The sequence below is a fragment of the Macaca thibetana genome, chromosome 3 (genome assembly GCF_024542745.1).
Source record: "Macaca thibetana thibetana isolate TM-01 chromosome 3, ASM2454274v1, whole genome shotgun sequence".
NCBI lineage: Eukaryota > Metazoa > Chordata > Mammalia > Primates > Cercopithecidae > Macaca > Macaca thibetana.
The window spans coordinates 106,350,298-106,370,136 of record NC_065580.1 but is presented as its reverse complement, the minus strand read 5'-3'; positions in this window follow the sequence as shown (position 1 = coordinate 106,370,136).

Genomic DNA, 19,839 nt, shown 5'->3' with positions numbered 1-19,839 from the left:
CAGAAACTTGTTCAGAGAAGAAAGCCCAGGTGCTCTGGCCTGAGGCTCTGACCAAAACTATCTTCGACACCACTTTAAACAGTGAAAGAAGCAGTAACTTTGAAGGTTTAGCCGGTGTGTGTGTGTGTGTGTGTGTGTGACCAAAGATGGCAATTTCCGGACAGGTCTTCTTTGCTTGATAAAAAGATATTAGCTGCCCTTTCAGTTGTGGAAGTGGAAGCTCAGGACACAGTTTGAATGAAGAGGCTGGGGCAAAGGAAGACAAGGTCCATTTTCTGAGGAGCTATGCTGCAGGGGGGGTGAGTAGGTGGCCTGGGGACCGGGGAAGCTGGGGTTTTGGGGGGCCAGGAATAAAGGTCTTGGGAGGAAGAGGGGGCAGCACCAAGGCAGCTGGCCTGGGTGGAAGGAGAAGTGGCGGGAGACCCTCTGTGCTGTGGATGGGAGGTGAGCTCGAGGACGTAATGTCAAATACCCAAGTTCCTGAACCCCGCTCTAACACCTCCAAACCTTCAGTAATGCCTGTGGTGGGCCTGCCTGGAGAGCACACTTGAGGGAGGGCTGGAGGAATGTTCTGGAGCAAGCCAGGGGCTGCAGAAACATGGAGAAGGAGCAAGAATGTGCCCAAAGATGGTCACGGAGGGGCTGGGGACAGACTGTGGGGCTAGAGTCCCCAGTTCGCCTTCTGCCCCAGAACTCCTCAAACAGAATAAGGACAGCCCTGGACTTAACACATTGATGTGGGAAAAGAGAGAGTTACTTTGGGTGTTAAAACAGCTGCTGATCCCAGAAGGTGGAAGAACTTGGGGATAATTGGGACAGGAGATGATCTGCGGCAGTTGGTGTTCTAATCTCTCTTCCCTTCATATCTCTTCTTTCCTTGCTTCATTTTTCACATCTTGTATTTTTCTCTTCAAGGAAATGATATATTTCTTTTCAGTGGAAACCCAGTGTCTGCGCTTGATTTTGAGCTTTCCCTCTTTTGTCTCTTAAGACGTACAAAGCAGCTGCCAACTAGTCCATGGTTTCCCAGCTGGAGGAGCCCTGCCCTGCACCCTCGCAGCAGCCCTAAAGCAGATACCCCAGGGAGCACCTACCTGGGGCACCCCAGGTTGGCACCAACATACAAAGTGGTCAAAAATGTGCTGTTACCCCTCAAGGGGCTGCTTAATAAATCACAGTTTTACTTCCCTCTTTGGTCCAAAAGTTTTGAGAGAGAGAGAGCACATGTGTATGTGTCCTTCACAGGACACCATAAGAAAGTAAAAAGACAACCCATAAAATGGGAGAAAATATTTGCAAAGTGCATTTCTGATAAGGCATATCTGATAAACGTTTACAGCTTAATAATTTTATTTAAAAAATAACCCAATTAAAACAGTTAGCAAAGGGTCTGAATCGACATTTCCGCAAGGTAGATAAACATACGGCCAATAAGCACATGAAACTATGCTCCACATCATTTGCCATCAGGGACATGAAAATCAAAACCACAATAAGATACCATGTCACACCTACCAGAGTGGCTAAAATTTAAAAAGACAGCAAGAACAAGTGTTGGCAAAGATGTGGAAAAATCTTTGGTGGTGGTGGAAAAGAGATTTATTTTGCTGGTAGAAACTGCTAATGGAAAAGGTTAAGCACAGAGTTACAATTTTTTTGCTTTGCAGGGGGCACAGGGCCTGGTTCTGTCATCTAGGCTGGCACACAGTTGCACGATCTCAGCTCAGAGCCTGGTTCTGTCATCTAGGCTGGCGCACAGTGGCACAATCTCAGCTCACTGCAACCTCTGCCTCCCACACTCAAGCAATCTTCCCATCTCAGCCTCCCACCTCGCCATTATCCTTGCAATGGAAAGAAAAAGCCTTATCAGATATACCTTATCAGATATGTAATTTGCAAATATTTTCTAGAGTAGCTATTTCTAGAGTAGCTAGGACTATAGGTGCCACCATGCCCAGCTAATTTTTGTATTTTTCTTTAGAGACAGAGTCTCACTTTATTGCACAGGCTGGTCTGGAACTCCAGAGCTCAAACAATCTACGTGCCTTGGCCTCCCAAAGTGCTGGGATTACAGGTGTGAACCACCTCACCCAGCTAGAGTTACGATTTAACCGGACTGAAACATATGTCCACAAAAAACTTGTCCACAAATGTTCATAGCACATTATTCAAAAAAACCAAAAAGTGGAAACAACCCAAATGTCCATCATTTCATGAATGGGTAAATAAATTGTGGCATATCCAAACAACGGAATGTTAATTCAGCAATCTGAATGACTGAAAGACTGATAAATGCTACAACATGAGCAAAGCTTGAAGACATGCTGAGTGAAAGAAGCCAGACACTAAGCACCATAAATTCTGATTGCATTTGTATGAAATGTCCAGAACAGTCAAATTCATAGAGACAGAAAGTACATCTATAGTTGCCTAGGGCTGGAGGTGGGTGTGGACAGGGAAGGGACTGGCTGCTGACAGGTACCACATTTCATCTGGGATGATAAAAATGCTCTAAAACTGATTGCGGTGATGGTTGCCCAGCTCTGTCAGTATTCTAAAAACCATTAAATGATTCACTTTAAATGGGTGAATGATATGGTATATGTGTTATTTAAAAAATTAGGCAATGTATTGTTTTCTCTAAGACTTCTAAGCACTTGGATTTTTTGTTTGTTCAAACTTTTATCATTAACTTCTAGAATTATCTCACTGTGGTCAGAGAATGTTGCCAAAATAATTTCTTTGAAATTAATTAAGAATTTCTTTGTGGCCTAGTGTACGATCAATTTTTATTAATCTTTTTCAGTGTTTGAAATGTACATATATTTAACGACTTATTGAGCACTTAAGCATGCCAGGTGCTATCCTGGATACTTCACACACATGAGCTCTGGTCTCAATTCTGCAGTGGCCTCCTTCATTTCACAATGGTGGTGCTGAGGCCCACAGTAGTTAATCCCAGCTCCAGTGAACGGGGGCCCTGGGAACTGAGCCCTAGCCTGTCTGGCTCCCAGAAGCCTGTTCACCACACTTGATCACAATACCCTTTTAAATGGCTTTTGTTTATGCAAATGGCCTTTCCTTTGACAAGAGCATTGGGTCATTTCTCTCCTTATCTGCGGCTCACATTGATATAGTTAAAAGACTATTTTGCAGGAGCATTTCCTTCCTCACACTATTGCTTCAATTCGGCAGTTAAAACTTGACTAGTGAATTGGAGACATAGAAAACGCAGAAAAAAGCAAAGTGATTCTCAAAAGGACCTAGAGGATGTGAATAAACTAAAAGACCATGTAACTGAATGGATAGATTGAATATGGTTAGGCTAGCCAATTTCCCCCTGATTAATATATCATACATTTAATACTCCTGTGAGATTTTAAAAACTTGTCTAAATAACCCTGAAATTCATCAGAAAGTAAAATCATAATTTGAATTGCTAGAATTTTTTTAAAAGCTAGAGTAATGGAAGGGTCTCATTCTACATGATATTAAGCAGTGTCATGACGCTATGCTAAAGATGCAGGAAAGTAGAAGAGTGGATTTGATGCATAATCCTGTGGAACAGCGTAGATATCAGTGGGGGAAAAACCCAGGTAAAAGAAGAACTAAGTATCTGACAAAGGTGGCATTTAATTCAGTGAAGAAAGAGAATATTGTTTAAAAAATAAGGCTGGGATGATTGGTTAGTTATTTTGGGAAACATTTTAACTCCTCACTACATAAAACTTTAAAACTTTGATATACTAAAAACACTATTAACAAAATTTTAGGACAAACTTTAGATTGGAAAAATTTGCAACAAATACGCTATATGGTTTTGATTTACAAAGGGCTTTTACAAATCAATGAGAAAATTGCTAACATCTCCCAGTGGACAAAGGGCACACATAGGCTTTAAAAGTATTGAATATATAAATAGCCTGTAAGCCAAAAAAAGAAGGTTCATCTTCTGCACTAATTGAAGAAGTACAAAGCAAAACAAATAAAAATAATTAACTGTTAAAAGACAAAATTTGCTATTTGTCGTTGTTCACTGTAATAGTTTTGACAAAATCTTAGAAAAACAGCATTCTCATTGCTGATAGGGATATAAATCCATGAAAACTTCCTGGGACCAATTTGAAAGTATACTTCAAAAGCCTTAAAAATATGTATTTATTGTGATTTAACAGTAATAGTACTAGGAATTCTTCCTTTAAAAAATGGGAAGGGAAAGGAAAGGAAAAGAAACTGTGAATACCCAAATGGGGGTTAGTAAAACACGTTAGGGTACAACCATTCAATAAACTATTTTGTAGCTTTTAAAAATGACGTAGGAGGGTCAGGAGTGGTGGCTCGTGCCTGTAATCCCAACTCTCTGGGAGACCAGGGTGGGAGGACTGCTTGAACCCAGGAGTTCAAGACCAGCCTAGGCAACACAGTGAGACCCTATCTCTGTAAAAAATAAAAACTATATCCGGGTGTGGTGGGTTATGCCTCTGGTCCCAGCTACTCGGAAGGCTGAGTCAGGAGGATTACTTGAGACCAAGAGTTGAGAAGTTGAGGCTGCAGTGAGCAGTGGTCCTGCCATTGCACTCCATCCTGGGCATCAGAGTTAGACCTGTCTCAAACAAAAAAAAAAAAAAAAAAAAAAAAAAAAAAAAAAAAAAAGATGTAAGAGAACAGAACTGGAAAAATGCTTCAACATGCAAGTCTTCTCAAGTGGGTTGCCTGCAGGGCTATGTTGGGAAGGTTTCTGAGGTTTTCTCTGGGTGAGAACAATGTCATAATTGATGGGTTACTATCTATCCCCGTGATAAAAGGCCACATAATGAGGTGTAAAGATGTTCAATTTTTCTTAATTAAAATTATGTGAATATACACATTAACAAGGACAGAAAGACCCCTTGGCACACTGCAGTAAGAAGGGCACCCCTGTGAGGTTCTCCCCCAAAATCCCTAACACAAATGCCATTATGAGGAAAACATCAGACAAACTCCAACTGAGGAATATCCTACTGAAACCCTGATCGGTGCTCCGTAAAAATGCCGTGATCACGAAGAATAAGAAAAGACTGACAAACGCACAGAGTGGAGGGGACTGAGGAGACGGGATGAATGCTCTGTGGAGTCCTGGATGTGATCCAGGATTGAAAAAGGACATTCATGGACAAACTAGTGAAATCCAAATAAAATCTGTAGTTTAGTTAATAGTATTGTACTAGTGTTAACTTCTTCATTTTGACAAATGTAGCCGTGGTTTTGTAAGATGTTAACATTACAAGAAGCTGAGTAAAGTACTCTCTGTACTGTCTTTACAACATTTTGTAAACCTAAAATCATGACAAAATTTTTTTAATGTTTAAATGGAAGGAATGCTAAAAATGAGTCTACAGTTAAGCAAATATTCAATCTGGTGTAATGCTATTCAGAGTTTTTTTTTCTAATAATCAATAAATAGAACATTTTATTTTTCATTGCAATGACTTTTTAAAACTAAATTTTTAAGATTTTAGATTTGGGGTACATGTGCAGGTTTGTTGCATGGATATATATATAGGGGTTTCTATTGAACCCCTAACCCAAATAGTGAGCATAGTACCCTATATGTAGCTTTTCAACCCTTGCCCTCCCACCTCCATCTCTCTCCCGACTTTTGAGGTCCTCGGTGTCTGTTGTTTCCATCTTTATGTTGGTGTATATACCTATTGTTTAGCTCTCACTTATGAGTAGGAACAAGTGGTATTTGATTTTCTGCTTCAAATCAGACATTTTTTTTTAAACTAGTCACATCCAACAGTAAAATGCTAGTGTTAGTACAAGGCAATAATAGATGTTCTTTTTGTTTCCTGTATTTTTAAATTTCCTTTTATATACATATATTAATAATTATTTTTAAACGTAAACTATTTTAGAAATCATAAAAAGAAAAAGCAACATACTCTGGTCTGGATGCAGAAAAGTCCTCCCAGGGCCAGCAGACCGCACCCCTTGTAGTCCAAGCTGGCGATGAAAAGGCAATGAGATGCACGCTGGAGAGAAATGGAGAGCTTTCCAGGAAAGCCAAGCATTGCAATGCGAAGTGCATTCAGGCTGTGAACCACAGTGGGACAAAAAGGCCTTGAGAACTTTTGGCAGAAGTACACTCCGTGCGTGAGCAAGAAAAGCATCTCACAGAGAGAAAAGCACCTCTCTCTGTCCTTCGACGGCCAGGAGGATGCGCAGCCAGGAGGCAGGGAAAGTTTTCCAGGCTCAGGTGGCCTGGTGCCAGGCCCTGAAATGGGAACAGCAGAAACGTGGTCTGGCTGCTTGGTGTGAATGGGACAAATGGGAAGTGGGCAGTGTGCAGAGGCAAAGCAGGCAGAGCAGTCCCTGGCTGTCACTTATGGCCAGGGCAGGACAGTGTGACCAGACCAGGCAACGCTGAGGTGCGTTCAGGGGGGCCCCTCTACCCATCCATCACTCTTGGAGCCCCGCTATGTTTCCAGCACAGTGCTGAGGGTTAAGGATAGTGGTGTGTCCTGCCTGATGGCACCCCCCATCCCATAACGAAGGTAAGTACAGGGGGAATAGGTGGCAAGAGTGAGAAGCACGCCTGCCCTCGCACAGCAGCGAAAGGCTCAGAGGTGGGTGGAGAAGCAGCCAACCTGTGTAGGTCTGGCTCCGAGGGCAGAGCAGAGCTGGGTAAGGTTTCTCTCTCCACCTCTGGAGGTCACGGGCCCAAGGGCAAGCCTTAGCACAGCTAGGCTTATCTCCTATGATAAATCAGCCAGAGAACACAGGGATTCCATTTCCTGTCAGTCACTCAGAAACTCACAGCAAGGGGATCTGCTCAAATGCAGCGGTTTTGGCTCGATTCCCTCTCATAGTCCTAGTGAAAGTGAGGTTGGGTCATTGCTCCTTCACTTAACATATTCATGCTTAAAACCAACATCTGCTGAGCACCTACTACATGCTAGATGACACCAATCCCAAAGCTCCCTCTTCAGGCAAGCTAAGAAATGGATAGTGCCGACCTAAGTGGGGTTTGGGTGGAGATCCAAAAAAGATCTAAGGGGCAGCCTGCAGAACCCCTGGCATGGCAAGGGCCCCACGCAATCCAGCAGTGTGACATGTAGTATAATGTGGCCTCAGTTTCCACAGATGCACCAGCCTTGTGCCTTAAAAGGAAAAAAAAAAAAAAAAACTATGGCAAATGTAGCCTTTTCAGAGTCAAAAGGAAAATTCAGATAATCATTGTGCCTTCAGGAGCTGTCTCTGATTGCTATGGAATCAGCCTACGGGCAAAAACCAAATGATAGAAACATTTAGGACGATAGTGACTATTCAAGACTTTTCAAAGAGGATTTCAAATGAGTGTGGGTGGCAGGGCACCCGGAAGTCATGAGACCTGGAGCAAGTTTTCTACCGTTTGAAACCCGAGTTTCCTCTTCTCTATAATGGAGTAGCCATAAGTCTACTTATTTCATGGGGTTGTTGCAAGGATGAAATAGACAATGCCCATTTCTCACTTCGCGCCTGGTGCATATGAGGACTCAGCAAGTGTTAGGTATTAACTGAATATTGAAACTCCATGACATGTTGATATATTAAATTCCATCGTACAAACTGAATAATTTTACCAAATGCAAAAACAGTCATGTTCCAAGTATGCAAGAATTCTTACCTCATTAGTTATACTTAGGTTATACTTTCTTGAACTTTAAAAATTTGTATTCACTTAGCATTTGTGTGTTTATCTGCTAGCAGATGAGAGGACCAGCCACTAGCAAAGGTGTACAAGCACTTGCTGAAAAAGTTTCTTCTGTCAGTCCATGTCTCGTTTCCTGTGACTTGGGAAACAGTGGTCAGCGTTAAATCACAGAACGGACTCCTCCGGGCCGGCTTCACCAATGTTCTTTGAAAACATAACCTAAGAGCCAGTAAATTTGACTAAATATTTAAAATCCACTTCCTTCAATTTTAAAGAGAACCCATTAGAATGTATAATGGGGCCAAGAAAATCACCCGGCTGTCTGCCAACCTTTCCTAAAAATACAGTCAATCTGAGAATTCCCAGAACTCAAGAAAAACTGCAAATGTTCAGGCTGATGAGCTCGACAGCGAGACACGAGGTTCTGCTGCTTGAGGGCCCATCTTTTGTCTTATTGAGGGATGAGGTGCTTTTGAGAGTGGAAAGGGCCCTACTAACAATGATATCAGAACAGGAGACATACATACAGCTTGTCCCGGGCAAACCAGGCACAATGTCTCCTCCTCCACAGGCAGCTAAGCTCCCCAGAACACTTCTGGGCTGCAGGCAGTGCGGACATGCGAGTGCATATGCCTGCTGCCCACCCAGCCATGTAGTTGGTGAGGAAAGCAAGGGAGCTGGACGGGCTCAACACGCATTAAGACAGCTCAGAGGCTGGACACGCTGGTGTAGATCAATATCCCACAGAGCCCTCACTTCAGCTGAAGATACAGACCCTTCAAAAGAAGCGCTGTATTGCCTAAAGAAACCAGAATTTGGGAGTCAGTATCAAAGAAGGCCTCCAAAGCTTTCCTCGCAGAATTACCAAAATGATTCAGTCCAGTTCATGAGCCAGTCCATAAATGGTGTTCCTGTGCCAGATGCAGTGACCAGGGCTGGGGACCCAGGAGAAGGAAGGTGCCATCTATGGAGGAGACGAAGCTTTCTGCCCATATATGTGGGTTAGAGTCACTGGCCTCAGACCAGAGGCAACAGACAAGCCACAGTCTTGGGGGAACCAAGGAGGGAGGGAAGGACTCCACCTAGCAAGGCCAGGGACACTTGACCTAGAAGAACTGAGCCTGGAGGCTAGGCTGGGGACCAGGAAGCAGACCAGGAGCAGGGCACTGTCTGCAAGAAGAAGGGGGTACAGCAGCCTTAGGGACAATCAGGGTGATTTCGAGAACAAGGTTAATGCATTCAAGGGATGAGCTGAATAGGAGAGAAGTGATTAGGGGCATGTGCCAGGTCTGCCTTCAGTAACTGTGGGGACTGGAGGTCTCCGGCCCCTGGTCTATTCCCTTCTCACCCTTCCCTGCCCCACCCTGCCACCATTTCTTAGCACAAATGGTCCGTGAGCATGTATGTGGACAGGTCAGCCCAATCCCTCCACACCAGCTTGCAGACAGCACCTTGCTGTGCGCCCTCAGGCCTAGTGTACATGACTTGCCTCACAGTCTTCTTTGGAGCAGATGGAGCCTGGAAGGAGGTTCTCACAGAGCTGGGAGTGGGCTCAGGGCATTGGGACAGGTATTCCAGAATCCCAGGACCTGGTGCGTGGTCTTGAAAGGGGTGCACAGGCTCTGATAAGTAGATCCCCTAAGTCCCAAGGACTCCTGGGACAGGGGTACCTGGAGAGGACCAGAGCAGGGTCCCCTAAAGTGTAGAGCTCAGGGCAGGGATACAATTGCCCAGGACTGAGGGTGGTTCTTACCAGAACTTCTCCAGTCCTTCTGGAAAGGAACACCCCACCCCGCCAAGGCCCACTTGTGGGGGGCCCCTGCCCCCATTCCTCCAAACCCTGACTGCCCTCTCCTTTGCAAGGACTCTAGCCCTACAGCTGTTCTCAATACCCTCCAGTAGAGCCCACTACCAGGGGCATGACCACAAATGTGACCCCCAGGTCTGAGATCAGGGCCTCCTTGCTGGCCCTTGGAGAACACTCAATTCCGGCAGCTTTGCTCAAGCAGGTGACCGTCCTCAGGGTCTCACCTAGACGTCCTGTCAGGGCTCTCAACCCTCACCTGTAAAAACCTTGATGCCCACTTCTACCCACAAGATTCTGATGCAATTAACACAGGAGAAGCCCAAGAGCAGGAATTTGTAAAAGCTTCTGGGGTCACTCTGTATTGAGGACAACCAGAGTGAAGGGTCACCTTGTCTGCCTGCAGTAAGTGTTTTGTTTTTTGTTTTTGTTTTTGTTTTTTTAACAAACACACACACACACATTTGTTTTTTGTTTTAGTTAAGAACTTACACACTTTCTATTCAGAAATGGAAAGATTTTTTGGAGATCTACAAGAAATGCTCTGTCCCCAAAGCTACACTCATACATTCTTTCTTGAGAAGAAAATCTATGCGTCTCTCCATCCATTCATCACACACAAGGGGCTGGGCCTTGTGCCGGGCACATAGGATACAGCTGTGAACAAGACAGACAGTCCTGGCCCTCAGGGAGGGTCCACTGGAATAAGGGAGACATGTTAAATGAGGAATCACTCAGTTATGTATTACACTGCAATTACAATAAATGTTTCAAATGGAAGACAAGGGAAATCCCTAAGTGAAGGGTATAACTGGACAACCTGCCTAACCAGGAAGGGCCTTCCTTGGAGAATCAACATCCCAGAGCTGATCAGCAGGACAGGTAGGACTCACTGAGGGTAAGGATGGCTGGGGAGTTAGGGGGCATCAGAACATTCTAGGCATGGAGTTCTTGAGGGAGAGGAACCCAAAAGACCAAAATGGCTACAGTGTGGAGAGAGAAAGACAGAGAGGCAGGATGGGGCTGGAGAGCAGAGATCAGACCTGGGCGAGGTGAGGACTCGAGTGTGTATCAGTTATCCATTGCTGTGTAACAAGTTACCCCAAGACGTATCAGCTTCATACAACAAAACTGTATTATCTCACAGTTTCTGAGGGTGCTAAGTTCAGAGTGCCTTAGCTGACTGGGTCTAACTCAGAGTCTCTCATGAGGTTGCAGTCAAGCCGTGGGCAGGGGCTGCCATCTCAGATGTCTCTACTGGGGAGGATCTACTTCTGAGAGGGCTCCTGCACTTGGTTATTGCCTGAAGTCTTCAGTTCCTCCCTGCCTAGGCCTCTCTGTTAGGCCGCCTGAATATGCTCACGAAGTAGCAGCTGGCTTCTCCCAGAGCGAGTGATCCAGGGGAGAGGAGACCCATGAGGGAAGCTGAAGCCTTTTATAACCTAATCTTAGAAGCAGCAAACCATCCTTTCTGCCATCTTTTATTGGTCAGAAGGTATCATGAAGTCCAGCCCACACTAACGGGAGAGTGTCCCGTAAAAGTGAGCGTAGCAAGGTGTGGGGCCATTTGGGGTCATCTTGGAAGCTGAACCCACAGGGAGCACATTCTGATTTTGTTTTCTTTTTTCCCCTTCTTTTTTATTTATTTATTTTTTTTTTTTCTTTCTTTCTTTCTTTCTTTCTTTCTTTCTTTCTTTCTTTCTTTCTTTCTTTCTTTCTTTCTTTCTTTCTTTCTTTTTTTTTTTGGAGATGGGGTCTCACTCCATCACCCAGGCTGGAGTGCAGTGGCATGATCTTGGCTCACTGCAACCTTCACTTCCTGGGCTCAAGCCATCCTCCCACTTCAATCTCCCAAGTAGCTGGGACTACCAGCATGCACCACCACACCTGACTAATTTTTTGCATTTTTGGTAGAGATGGGATTTTGCCATGTTGCCCAGGCTGGCCTTGAACTCCTGAGCTCAGATGATCTGCCCATCTCGGTCTCTCAAAGGGATAGTATTACAGGTGTGAGCCACTGTGCTCAGCCCCAATTTTCATTTAAAACAAAACCACATGTTCCCAAGGGAATGTTTTGGGATGATAGAAATGTTTTATATCGTGTTTGTGATAGAGGTTATGCAACTGCATACCTTTGTCAAAACTCATCGAATTTTGAATCTTCAATGCATTCTTCTGAGTGATAGAAGTCAGACTCAAAAGGCCATATACTGCGACTTCTGTTTCTGAGAAGGTGGAGTAGATAGACTTTTCTCTATTCTTTTCACTAAGTACAAATAAATGCCCTAGACATTATATACATATGTGTGCATGTGTGTGTATAATAAACATAAGATTTATGTATATGTAAATCTATATTTTACATATGTTTGTGTAAAATAAAAGATTCTGAAAGACAGAGAGAAAGTGACAGACTGTCTAGACATATTGGGACCTGAGTGATGACACTGGGTTTTTTTTTTTTGTCCCTGTATATTCCAGATTTGGAGCTGAAGAGGTGGCCTTCTGGAAACACCAACCGTCATAGACAAGAAGAGCCCCAAAAAAGGCCCGTCCTCTCGAAGCCAAGCACCAGGGAAGGGGCAGCCTAGCAAGACAGAAAACTTTTAGACAATTACTGCTCTACTCCAGCAAAGACCAAAGGGGGAGCTGGCAGCCAGGCTGTAAGGAGGCTCCTAATATCTGCCCAGAGGTGGTGTCAAAAAAACCAAGGGAGGAGCCTGCACTTCCATCCCCATCAGTTGGAAATGAAACCCCAGTTCTCCAGTGTCAGAGGAAACCCTACAGGGGGACTGGCCTTCTGTCCCCTCCTGGCAGTAATGGGGTGCCCCTTTTTCTCCTCACTGGGGCAGTGTCAGAGGAGGCCAAAAGGAGAGTCAGAACTTTCACCATCTCCTGGCAGTAATGAGGCCACCCCCACCTCGGAGACAAGGGAGTCAGAACTCCCATCCTGCCCCATAACAAGGAAGCTCCCCACTTGGGTGTCAGCAGAGGCTTAGTGGGGAGCCTGAGCTGTGACCTCCACCTGGCGGTAATTAGGTGGTGCCTTCCACCTCCCCTGCAGGAGCAGTGCCACAAACAGCCAGCGACAACAGGAGGTTGAAATCAGAGCCAGAGTCTCATTACATAATATGAAAATGTCTCATTTTCGATTACAGAAATCACTTGGCCAATTGAAGAACCAGGAAAATGTCAAATTTGGAGAAAAAAGACAATCAATAGAAGTGAACATTAAGATGACTGAGATGCTAGGATCATTAGACAAAGATTTTAAAGAAGCCCCGATAGAAATACTTCAGTGAGCAATAAAAAACGAAAAACTTTTGCTCTACAAAGATCCTGTTAAAAGAATGAAAAGACAGGCTGCCAGAGTGACAGAAAATAGTTGCAAATCACATATGTGACCAAAAAATACATATAAAATTAACTTGGCTATTAAAAAAATTTTTTTGTAGAGAAGTGGTTCTCACTTTGTTGCTCCGGCTGGTCTTGAACTGTCGAGTTTAAGCAACTCTCCTGCCTTGGCTCCTGTATTAGTTCATTTTCATCCTGCTGATAAAGACATATCTGAGACTGGGAAATTCACAAAAGAAAGAAGTTGAACGAACTCACAGTTCCACATGGCTGGGGAGGCCTCATAATCATGGAGGAAGGTGAAAGGCACGCCTCACATGGTGGCAGACAAGAGAAGAGAGAGAAGTGAAAGCAGAAACCCGTTATAAAACCATTAGATCTCATGAGATTTATTGACTAAGATGAGAACCATATGGGGGAAACTCCCAATTCAGTCATCTCCCACCAGGTCCCTGCCACCATGCATGGGAATTATGGGAGTACAATTCAGGATGAGATTTGGGTGGGGACACTGAGCCAAACTATATAGCCCCCCAAAGTGGCTGGGATTACAGGCATGAGCCACTGCACCTGGCCTATTTTTAAACTCTCAAAGCTCAACAGTAAAAAAGAAAACAATCCAGGTAGAACATGGACAAAAGATGTCAAGAGACATTTCACCAAAGAACATACACAGATAGCACAGAGAAAGATGGGTAGCATCATAAGTCACTAGGGAAATGCAAATTATAGCCACAATGAGAGACCACCATGCATGGCTAAAATAAAACACAGTGACAACACCAAATGCTTTCCAGGGTGCAGAGAGATTGGATCCCTCATGCGTTGCTGGTGGGAATGTAAAACACTACAACCATTCTGGAAAACAGTTTGACAGTTTCTTTAAAAACTAAACATGCAACTACCATATGACCAGCAACTGTTTTAGGCATTTATCCCAGAGAAATGAAGACTTTGGTCTATACAGAAGACTGTATACAAATGTTTATAGCAGCTTTATTCATGGGAGCCCCAAACTGGAAACAACTCAGATGTCTTTCTGTGGGTGAATGATTACACAAATTGTGCTCCCTCCTACCATGGGATGCCACTCAGCAATAAAAAGGGACTGAATATTCACGCACGCAGCAACCCGGATGACTCTCCAGAGAATTATGCTGAGTGAAAAAAAGCCAGTCCTGAAAGGTTCCATACTGTATGATTCCAGTTACAAAACATTCTTGAAATGATAAAATTATAGAAATGGAGAAACAAGTAGTGTTTGCCAGAGGCTAAGAAGGGAGTAGGAGTGAAAAGGACGCAGATGCAGTCATAAAAAGTCAACAGTGGCCGGGCACAGTGGCTCATGGGTGTAATCCCAGCACTTTGAGAGGCCGAGACGGGGGGATCACTTGAGTTCAGGAGTTCGAGACCAGCCTGGCCAATATGGTGAAACCCCATCTCTACTAAAATACAAAAATTAGCCAGACTTGGTGGTGGGTGCCTGTAATCCCAGCTACTTGGGAGGCTGAGGCAGGAGAATTGCTTGAACCTGGGAGGCAGAGGCTGACAAAAAAAGAAAAGAAAAGAAAAGAAAAATCGACGGAGGGATATCTGTGATGATGGAAATCCTCTATATCTTGACTATATCAATGTCAATATCCTGGTTGTGATATTATCCTGTAGTTTGGTAACATGCTACCACTGATAAAACTGAATAAAGGGTATAGGGGATCTCTCAGAATCATTTCTTACAATTGCGTGTGAACCTACAGTTATTTCAAAATAAAAAGGTAGCATATGTTATCACTGATTACCTGAGGTCAGGAGTTCGAGACTAGCCTGGCCAACATAGTGAAACCCCGTCTCTACTAAAAATACAAAAAATTAGCTGGGCGTGGTGGTGGGCATCTGTAATCCCAGCTACTTGGGAGGCTGAGGCAGGAGATTCGATTGAACCTGGGAGGTGGAAGTTGCAGTGAGCCGAGATCTTACCACTGCACTCCAGCCTGGGCGACAGAGCCAGACTCTGTTTCAAAAAAAAATTTTTTTTAATAAATAAATAATAAAAAAGATCACTTGCCCAAAGCACTGATTTTCTCCATCTTTTCAGCCTCTGAACTCTTTCTCCAATGAAATCTTATATGGATTTTTAAAAATCTGTAAAACAGATAAAATTGAGACCTCTACTTGAGTTGCATAGGGGACGCCCTATTGATTTGCTTCCTCCACCACCCCAGGCAGCCCCCAGCACCCTCGGAAGAGTTGAAGCAGGGCCGTCAAATCCTCTGGTTCTGTGAGTTGTGGGACCTGAGCGGGCAGCTTGAGGAAAAAGGCTTCAATCCATGAGCTGGGCTTCCTAATCGTCAACGTGGAAACTGAAGCCAGCTCCACACAGCAGCGTGTGAGGTAAGGAATCTTCACTGTGAACTGAGAGCTGCACTGCATGGTGCAGGGGAAGGGCCAGCAGGAGGTGCGTTAGTATTCAATAACTAAGCTCCGTGAGGCACCAGCATGGTGCCACTGAACTCCATGGGAGGCAGCCTAAAGGCACTTAAATGAAAATCGGGGACCAGGCAAGGTTGCCTTGGCTGACAATGGCAGACAAGGCCATGGGAACGAGTCCCAGGAGAGAGAACCGCAGTCATCACACGTGGGCTGGCCCTGCCAGCTGCAGCCCCCATACACTGCTTTCTGTCTGCCCCTTGCTCCACAAGGACCCTGAGAAATGCTTATCTTAGAAGCAAGAGGCTCTCTTGAGGCATCTACATTTTTTAGCTTCATCCTTAAAGAGAATCTTCTAGAAGAAGATTCCTGTGGGTGCTTCTAGGATTTGTTCTATCACTTTCTGAACGATCCCAGTGAATCCTGCTTCTGTGATTTACCCCAGCTTTGCAGCTGTTACCTGTGGAGTCTCCTGCTGTTGGGCGCTTCTTTCCTGAATCCATTTTAGGTGACGGAAATTTGCGAATTTGGTGTTGACAGGAGGGTTTCCAAAGAACGGACTTCCCAGAGGGCAGAGCCAGGCCACTGGATTCTAACAGCCAGGGGCTCGGGGGTGGGGGCACCCTCCTTTGCCAGACGCACAGTTCTGTTGGCTGCTTCTGTCTCTAGACATATGCTGCAGAGGAATGTGTTTGGAGACAGAAGCCGCCTGATTACCATGGTGATGAAGACATGCTGCTTGCATGGTACAGGGCTCATTTATATATTTAGCAGTAGCAATTAGCTGGGCTGCAGTTGGCATTCAGTTGGAGCACATTACTGGCTGGAATGAGCATCCTGAAGAAGGTGCAATCCCCAGAGAAGGGCCTAGATGAGATTTTGGTGAGATCTGAAGACCACCCTGTGACATAGTGCAATCTTCCTAGCCAGCCAGGTTTAGGAAGGCAGAGAGTAGGGTCAGCCTGTCCTGGATCTGGAATCAGAAGTTCTGACAGGCAGGCCTTGTCACTTGGAAGCTGGTTCCCATGTGTTAGGTACTATGCTGGGGGTGTGTGCATCCCCACGGGCTCTTCCTAACAACCCCCAAAAGCAGGCATTCTTGTCCCTGTTTTACAGATGGGAACTGGGGCTCAGAGAAGGTAAGCGAATTGACCTGTCTATGGCAGAGCTGAGAAAAGAACACAGTCCGTCCTACCCTAAAGCTACCCTCTCTAATTCTCTGTTTTTTAAATCTGAAAATTAGGGATAACCAAAGGTCTCACTCTTCTTGGTACATTCAGAGGAAAATTAGGAAGATACGCCAGAAGAAGGCGGTTGGGTCTGGCTGTAGCTACAGGAGCTGAAGGGAATGAGAGCAGAAGAGCCAGCTGGTTCTGGAGGTGAGAAGGCTCTGAGCAGTGAGAGGGTGGTGAGACTTCCCAGGCCAGGAGTGAGCAAACCCTAGGGGCATGGAGGAGGAACTGGTCCTGAAACAGACGGACAGAAGGGTGAGCCCAGAAACCAAGAGCGCCCCTGGGAGCCTGGCAGATGGTATGTGTCTTCCATTAACAGGGGGCATTTCACAGCTGGGGAAAGATGATTCTTCTAGAAGTGGCATTGGAAAGACAGGCTAGCTAGGAAGAATGACACAGAAATAGCAGCCCAGACTAAGTGTTTACTATGTCCCAGTCACTGTTTTTGCTTTACAGTCTTATTGACTTCTTACTGCACAATTGTGAAACACATGCCATGGTTATTCCCATTTTACAGAAGAGGAATCGAGGACACAGAGAATATTAACCACTCACCCAATGTCACGCAGTTTGTATTCACACCTGGTTGTCTTTGGATTCCCAAGGCCATTGTTAGGAAATATGGCCAGAACCCTATCTCCCTTCCAACATCAGATCAGAGTAAATTCCCAAAGGAAAGAATATTTTAATATAAGGAATAAAACCATTTAAGTTTCAGAGAAAACATGGGTGAATATTTTTATAACCTTCAAGAGGGAGAGGACTTTCCAGCATGACAGGAAAGCTAGAAACCATAAAGGAAAATATTGATAAATTTGGCTACAAAAAATTTTAAAACTTCTCTGTTAACATTAGAACATCATAAACAAAGGCAAGAAATGTAACCACAACCTGAGAAAACATACTTACATTTTATATTACAAAATCCTAATATCCTAAATAAGTAAAAAGTTCCTACATATCAATGAGAAAACAATGAACAAGCCAAGAGTGAAAAGGACATAAACAGGCATTTTGTAGAACAGGAAACACAATATGAGAATATGAACAACTAATTAAGAAATTCAAACTAAGGCCAGGCACGGTGGCTCTTGCCTGTAACCCCAACACTTTGGGAGGCCAAGGCGGGCAGATCACCTGAGGTCAGGAGTTCAAGACCAGCCTGACCAACTTGGAGAAACCTCGTCTCTACTAAAAATACAAAATTAGTTGGCTATGGTGGAGGGTGCCTGTAATTCCAGCTACTCGGGAGGCTGAGGCAGGAGAATCACTTGAACCCAGGACGGGGAGGTTGTGGTGAGCCGAGATTGTGCCATTGCACTCCAGCCTGGGCAACAAGAGTGAAACTCTGTCTCAAAACAACAACAACAACAACAACAAAAGAAATTCAAACTAAAACAAGGACATGAGTTTTATCTATAAGAATTACAAAGATGTTTTTCAGTAACTGATACCTGATGTCAATGAGGGTGTGGGCATCATGTCTGCCCAGGTAAAACTAACGCACAAGTTAGCACTAGTCCTAAAATATGCCTATCCTTCCATGTTGAAGTCCCACTTCTGGGAATGTATACTACAAAATTCTCAGACGAGTTCATTAAGATATATGTGCAAGGATTTTTTTCTACTCAAATCGTTTATAAAAGGGACAACCCAGAAATAATTTAAAAAGTCAGTAAGTTATACACCCAAAAAATAGAATGATGAATAATTTGTGAACTGACATTGAGAATGGCCAAGATGTATTGTTAAGTTAAAAAGGAAGCAAATTGCAGAATAGTATGTCCAGTGAGCCCCCAAATTTGTTGATAATACTAAATTGGTAACATTTTAAGATAATACATACATAGGAAGTAATCAAAACAACCATTTCTGGTGATTAGGTTGGGGGTATTTGAGGGACTTTCATGTTCTTTGTTTGTTTGTTTGAGGCGGAGCTTCGCTCTTGTTGCCCAGGCTGGAGTGCAGTGGTGCCATCTCAGCTCACTGCAACCTCTGCCTCCCGGGTTCAAGCGATTCTCCTGCCTCAGTCTCCCAAGTAGCTGGGATTACAGGCACTCATGACCACGCCCAGCTAATTTTTGTATTTTCAGTACAGACGGGGTTTCACCACATTGGCCGGGCTGGTTTCAAATTCCTGACCTCAGATGATCCACCTGCCTCAGACTCCCAAAGTGCTGGAATTACAGATGTGAGCCACCACGCCTGGTCTGGGACTTTCACATTCTATGTAATTCAGCTCTGCATGTTCAAAATATTTGGAACCCCGAATTACAGTTGTAATCATAAATAATAATAAAGATATAAAAAAACATGGGTTATGAACATCCCACTGGTGTCTCTGGACAACCCTTGGGAGACCAGCCATTGCCTCTTAAGTGGGACGAAATCTTTTCATAATATTTCAGTTCAAAATAGTAAGTAATTAGTAATTAAGACATTTTTAAAAACCTAAAATACTGCCATCAATCAAATAATTCATTTTACAACAATGAAACTACGTTTTTGAAACAGTGAGTTTTCTCTTTGCTGAATTATTTGGAATTCCACAAACGAATGTTCTCTAAGCAGGGTGTTTAACAACACATAGTCAAGCTTTTCTTTCACCCCAGCAGGTTCCGTCTTCCAAACTGCAGTCATTCAGCTGGTTTGCAAAGAGAAGAAGATCAACTTGAGGTTCAAGCCAGGACTTGGACGTGGTAACGACTGTGAGGTACGGGCCCTAAAATCACCCCATACCTGAGTAAGACACACTAATTATGATATTCCAATGTGGTGGGGGGGCAGTCTGAGAGGCAATTATGCAAAGAAAATACCCAAACATTGGTTTCATAACCCTTAAACTCCTCATCAGAATCAGGAGTGAAAAGGCTGATGGCAAGGACAGGTAGGGCTTTTGAAAAGGACTTTCAGCAGCGCTCTCCTTGTGCTGAGCCCCTCCCAATGGGTGCCTGGGAGCCTGCTCTGCATCTCAAGGCTTTAGAAGAGGGGCTTTAGTAGGAGGGCTCAGAGTCTCCCTCTGTCTCTGCTGCCACCCACTGTAGTAGCAAAGACATAGTGAGTCTCCAAAGCCAAAGGATACTGCCAAATGGGGGCCATATGGCAAAGACCACTGTGGGATTCCATCAGATCCTGTCTGAGGAGCAGCCTAGGGAAGATAACAGGTGGAAGAGAAGCTGAAGGATCCTGAGGGGCTGCAGAGCAGCAGCCACAAGTCAGCCAGAGGCAAACCCATGCCCTTTGTCAAAGGAGCTGCAATTAAGAAGCCTCTAGATGCAGAAATTTTCAAAGAATCAAGGAGACAGCCCTGTGCCATCCACCAGCACGCACCATACACCATACAGGAAACA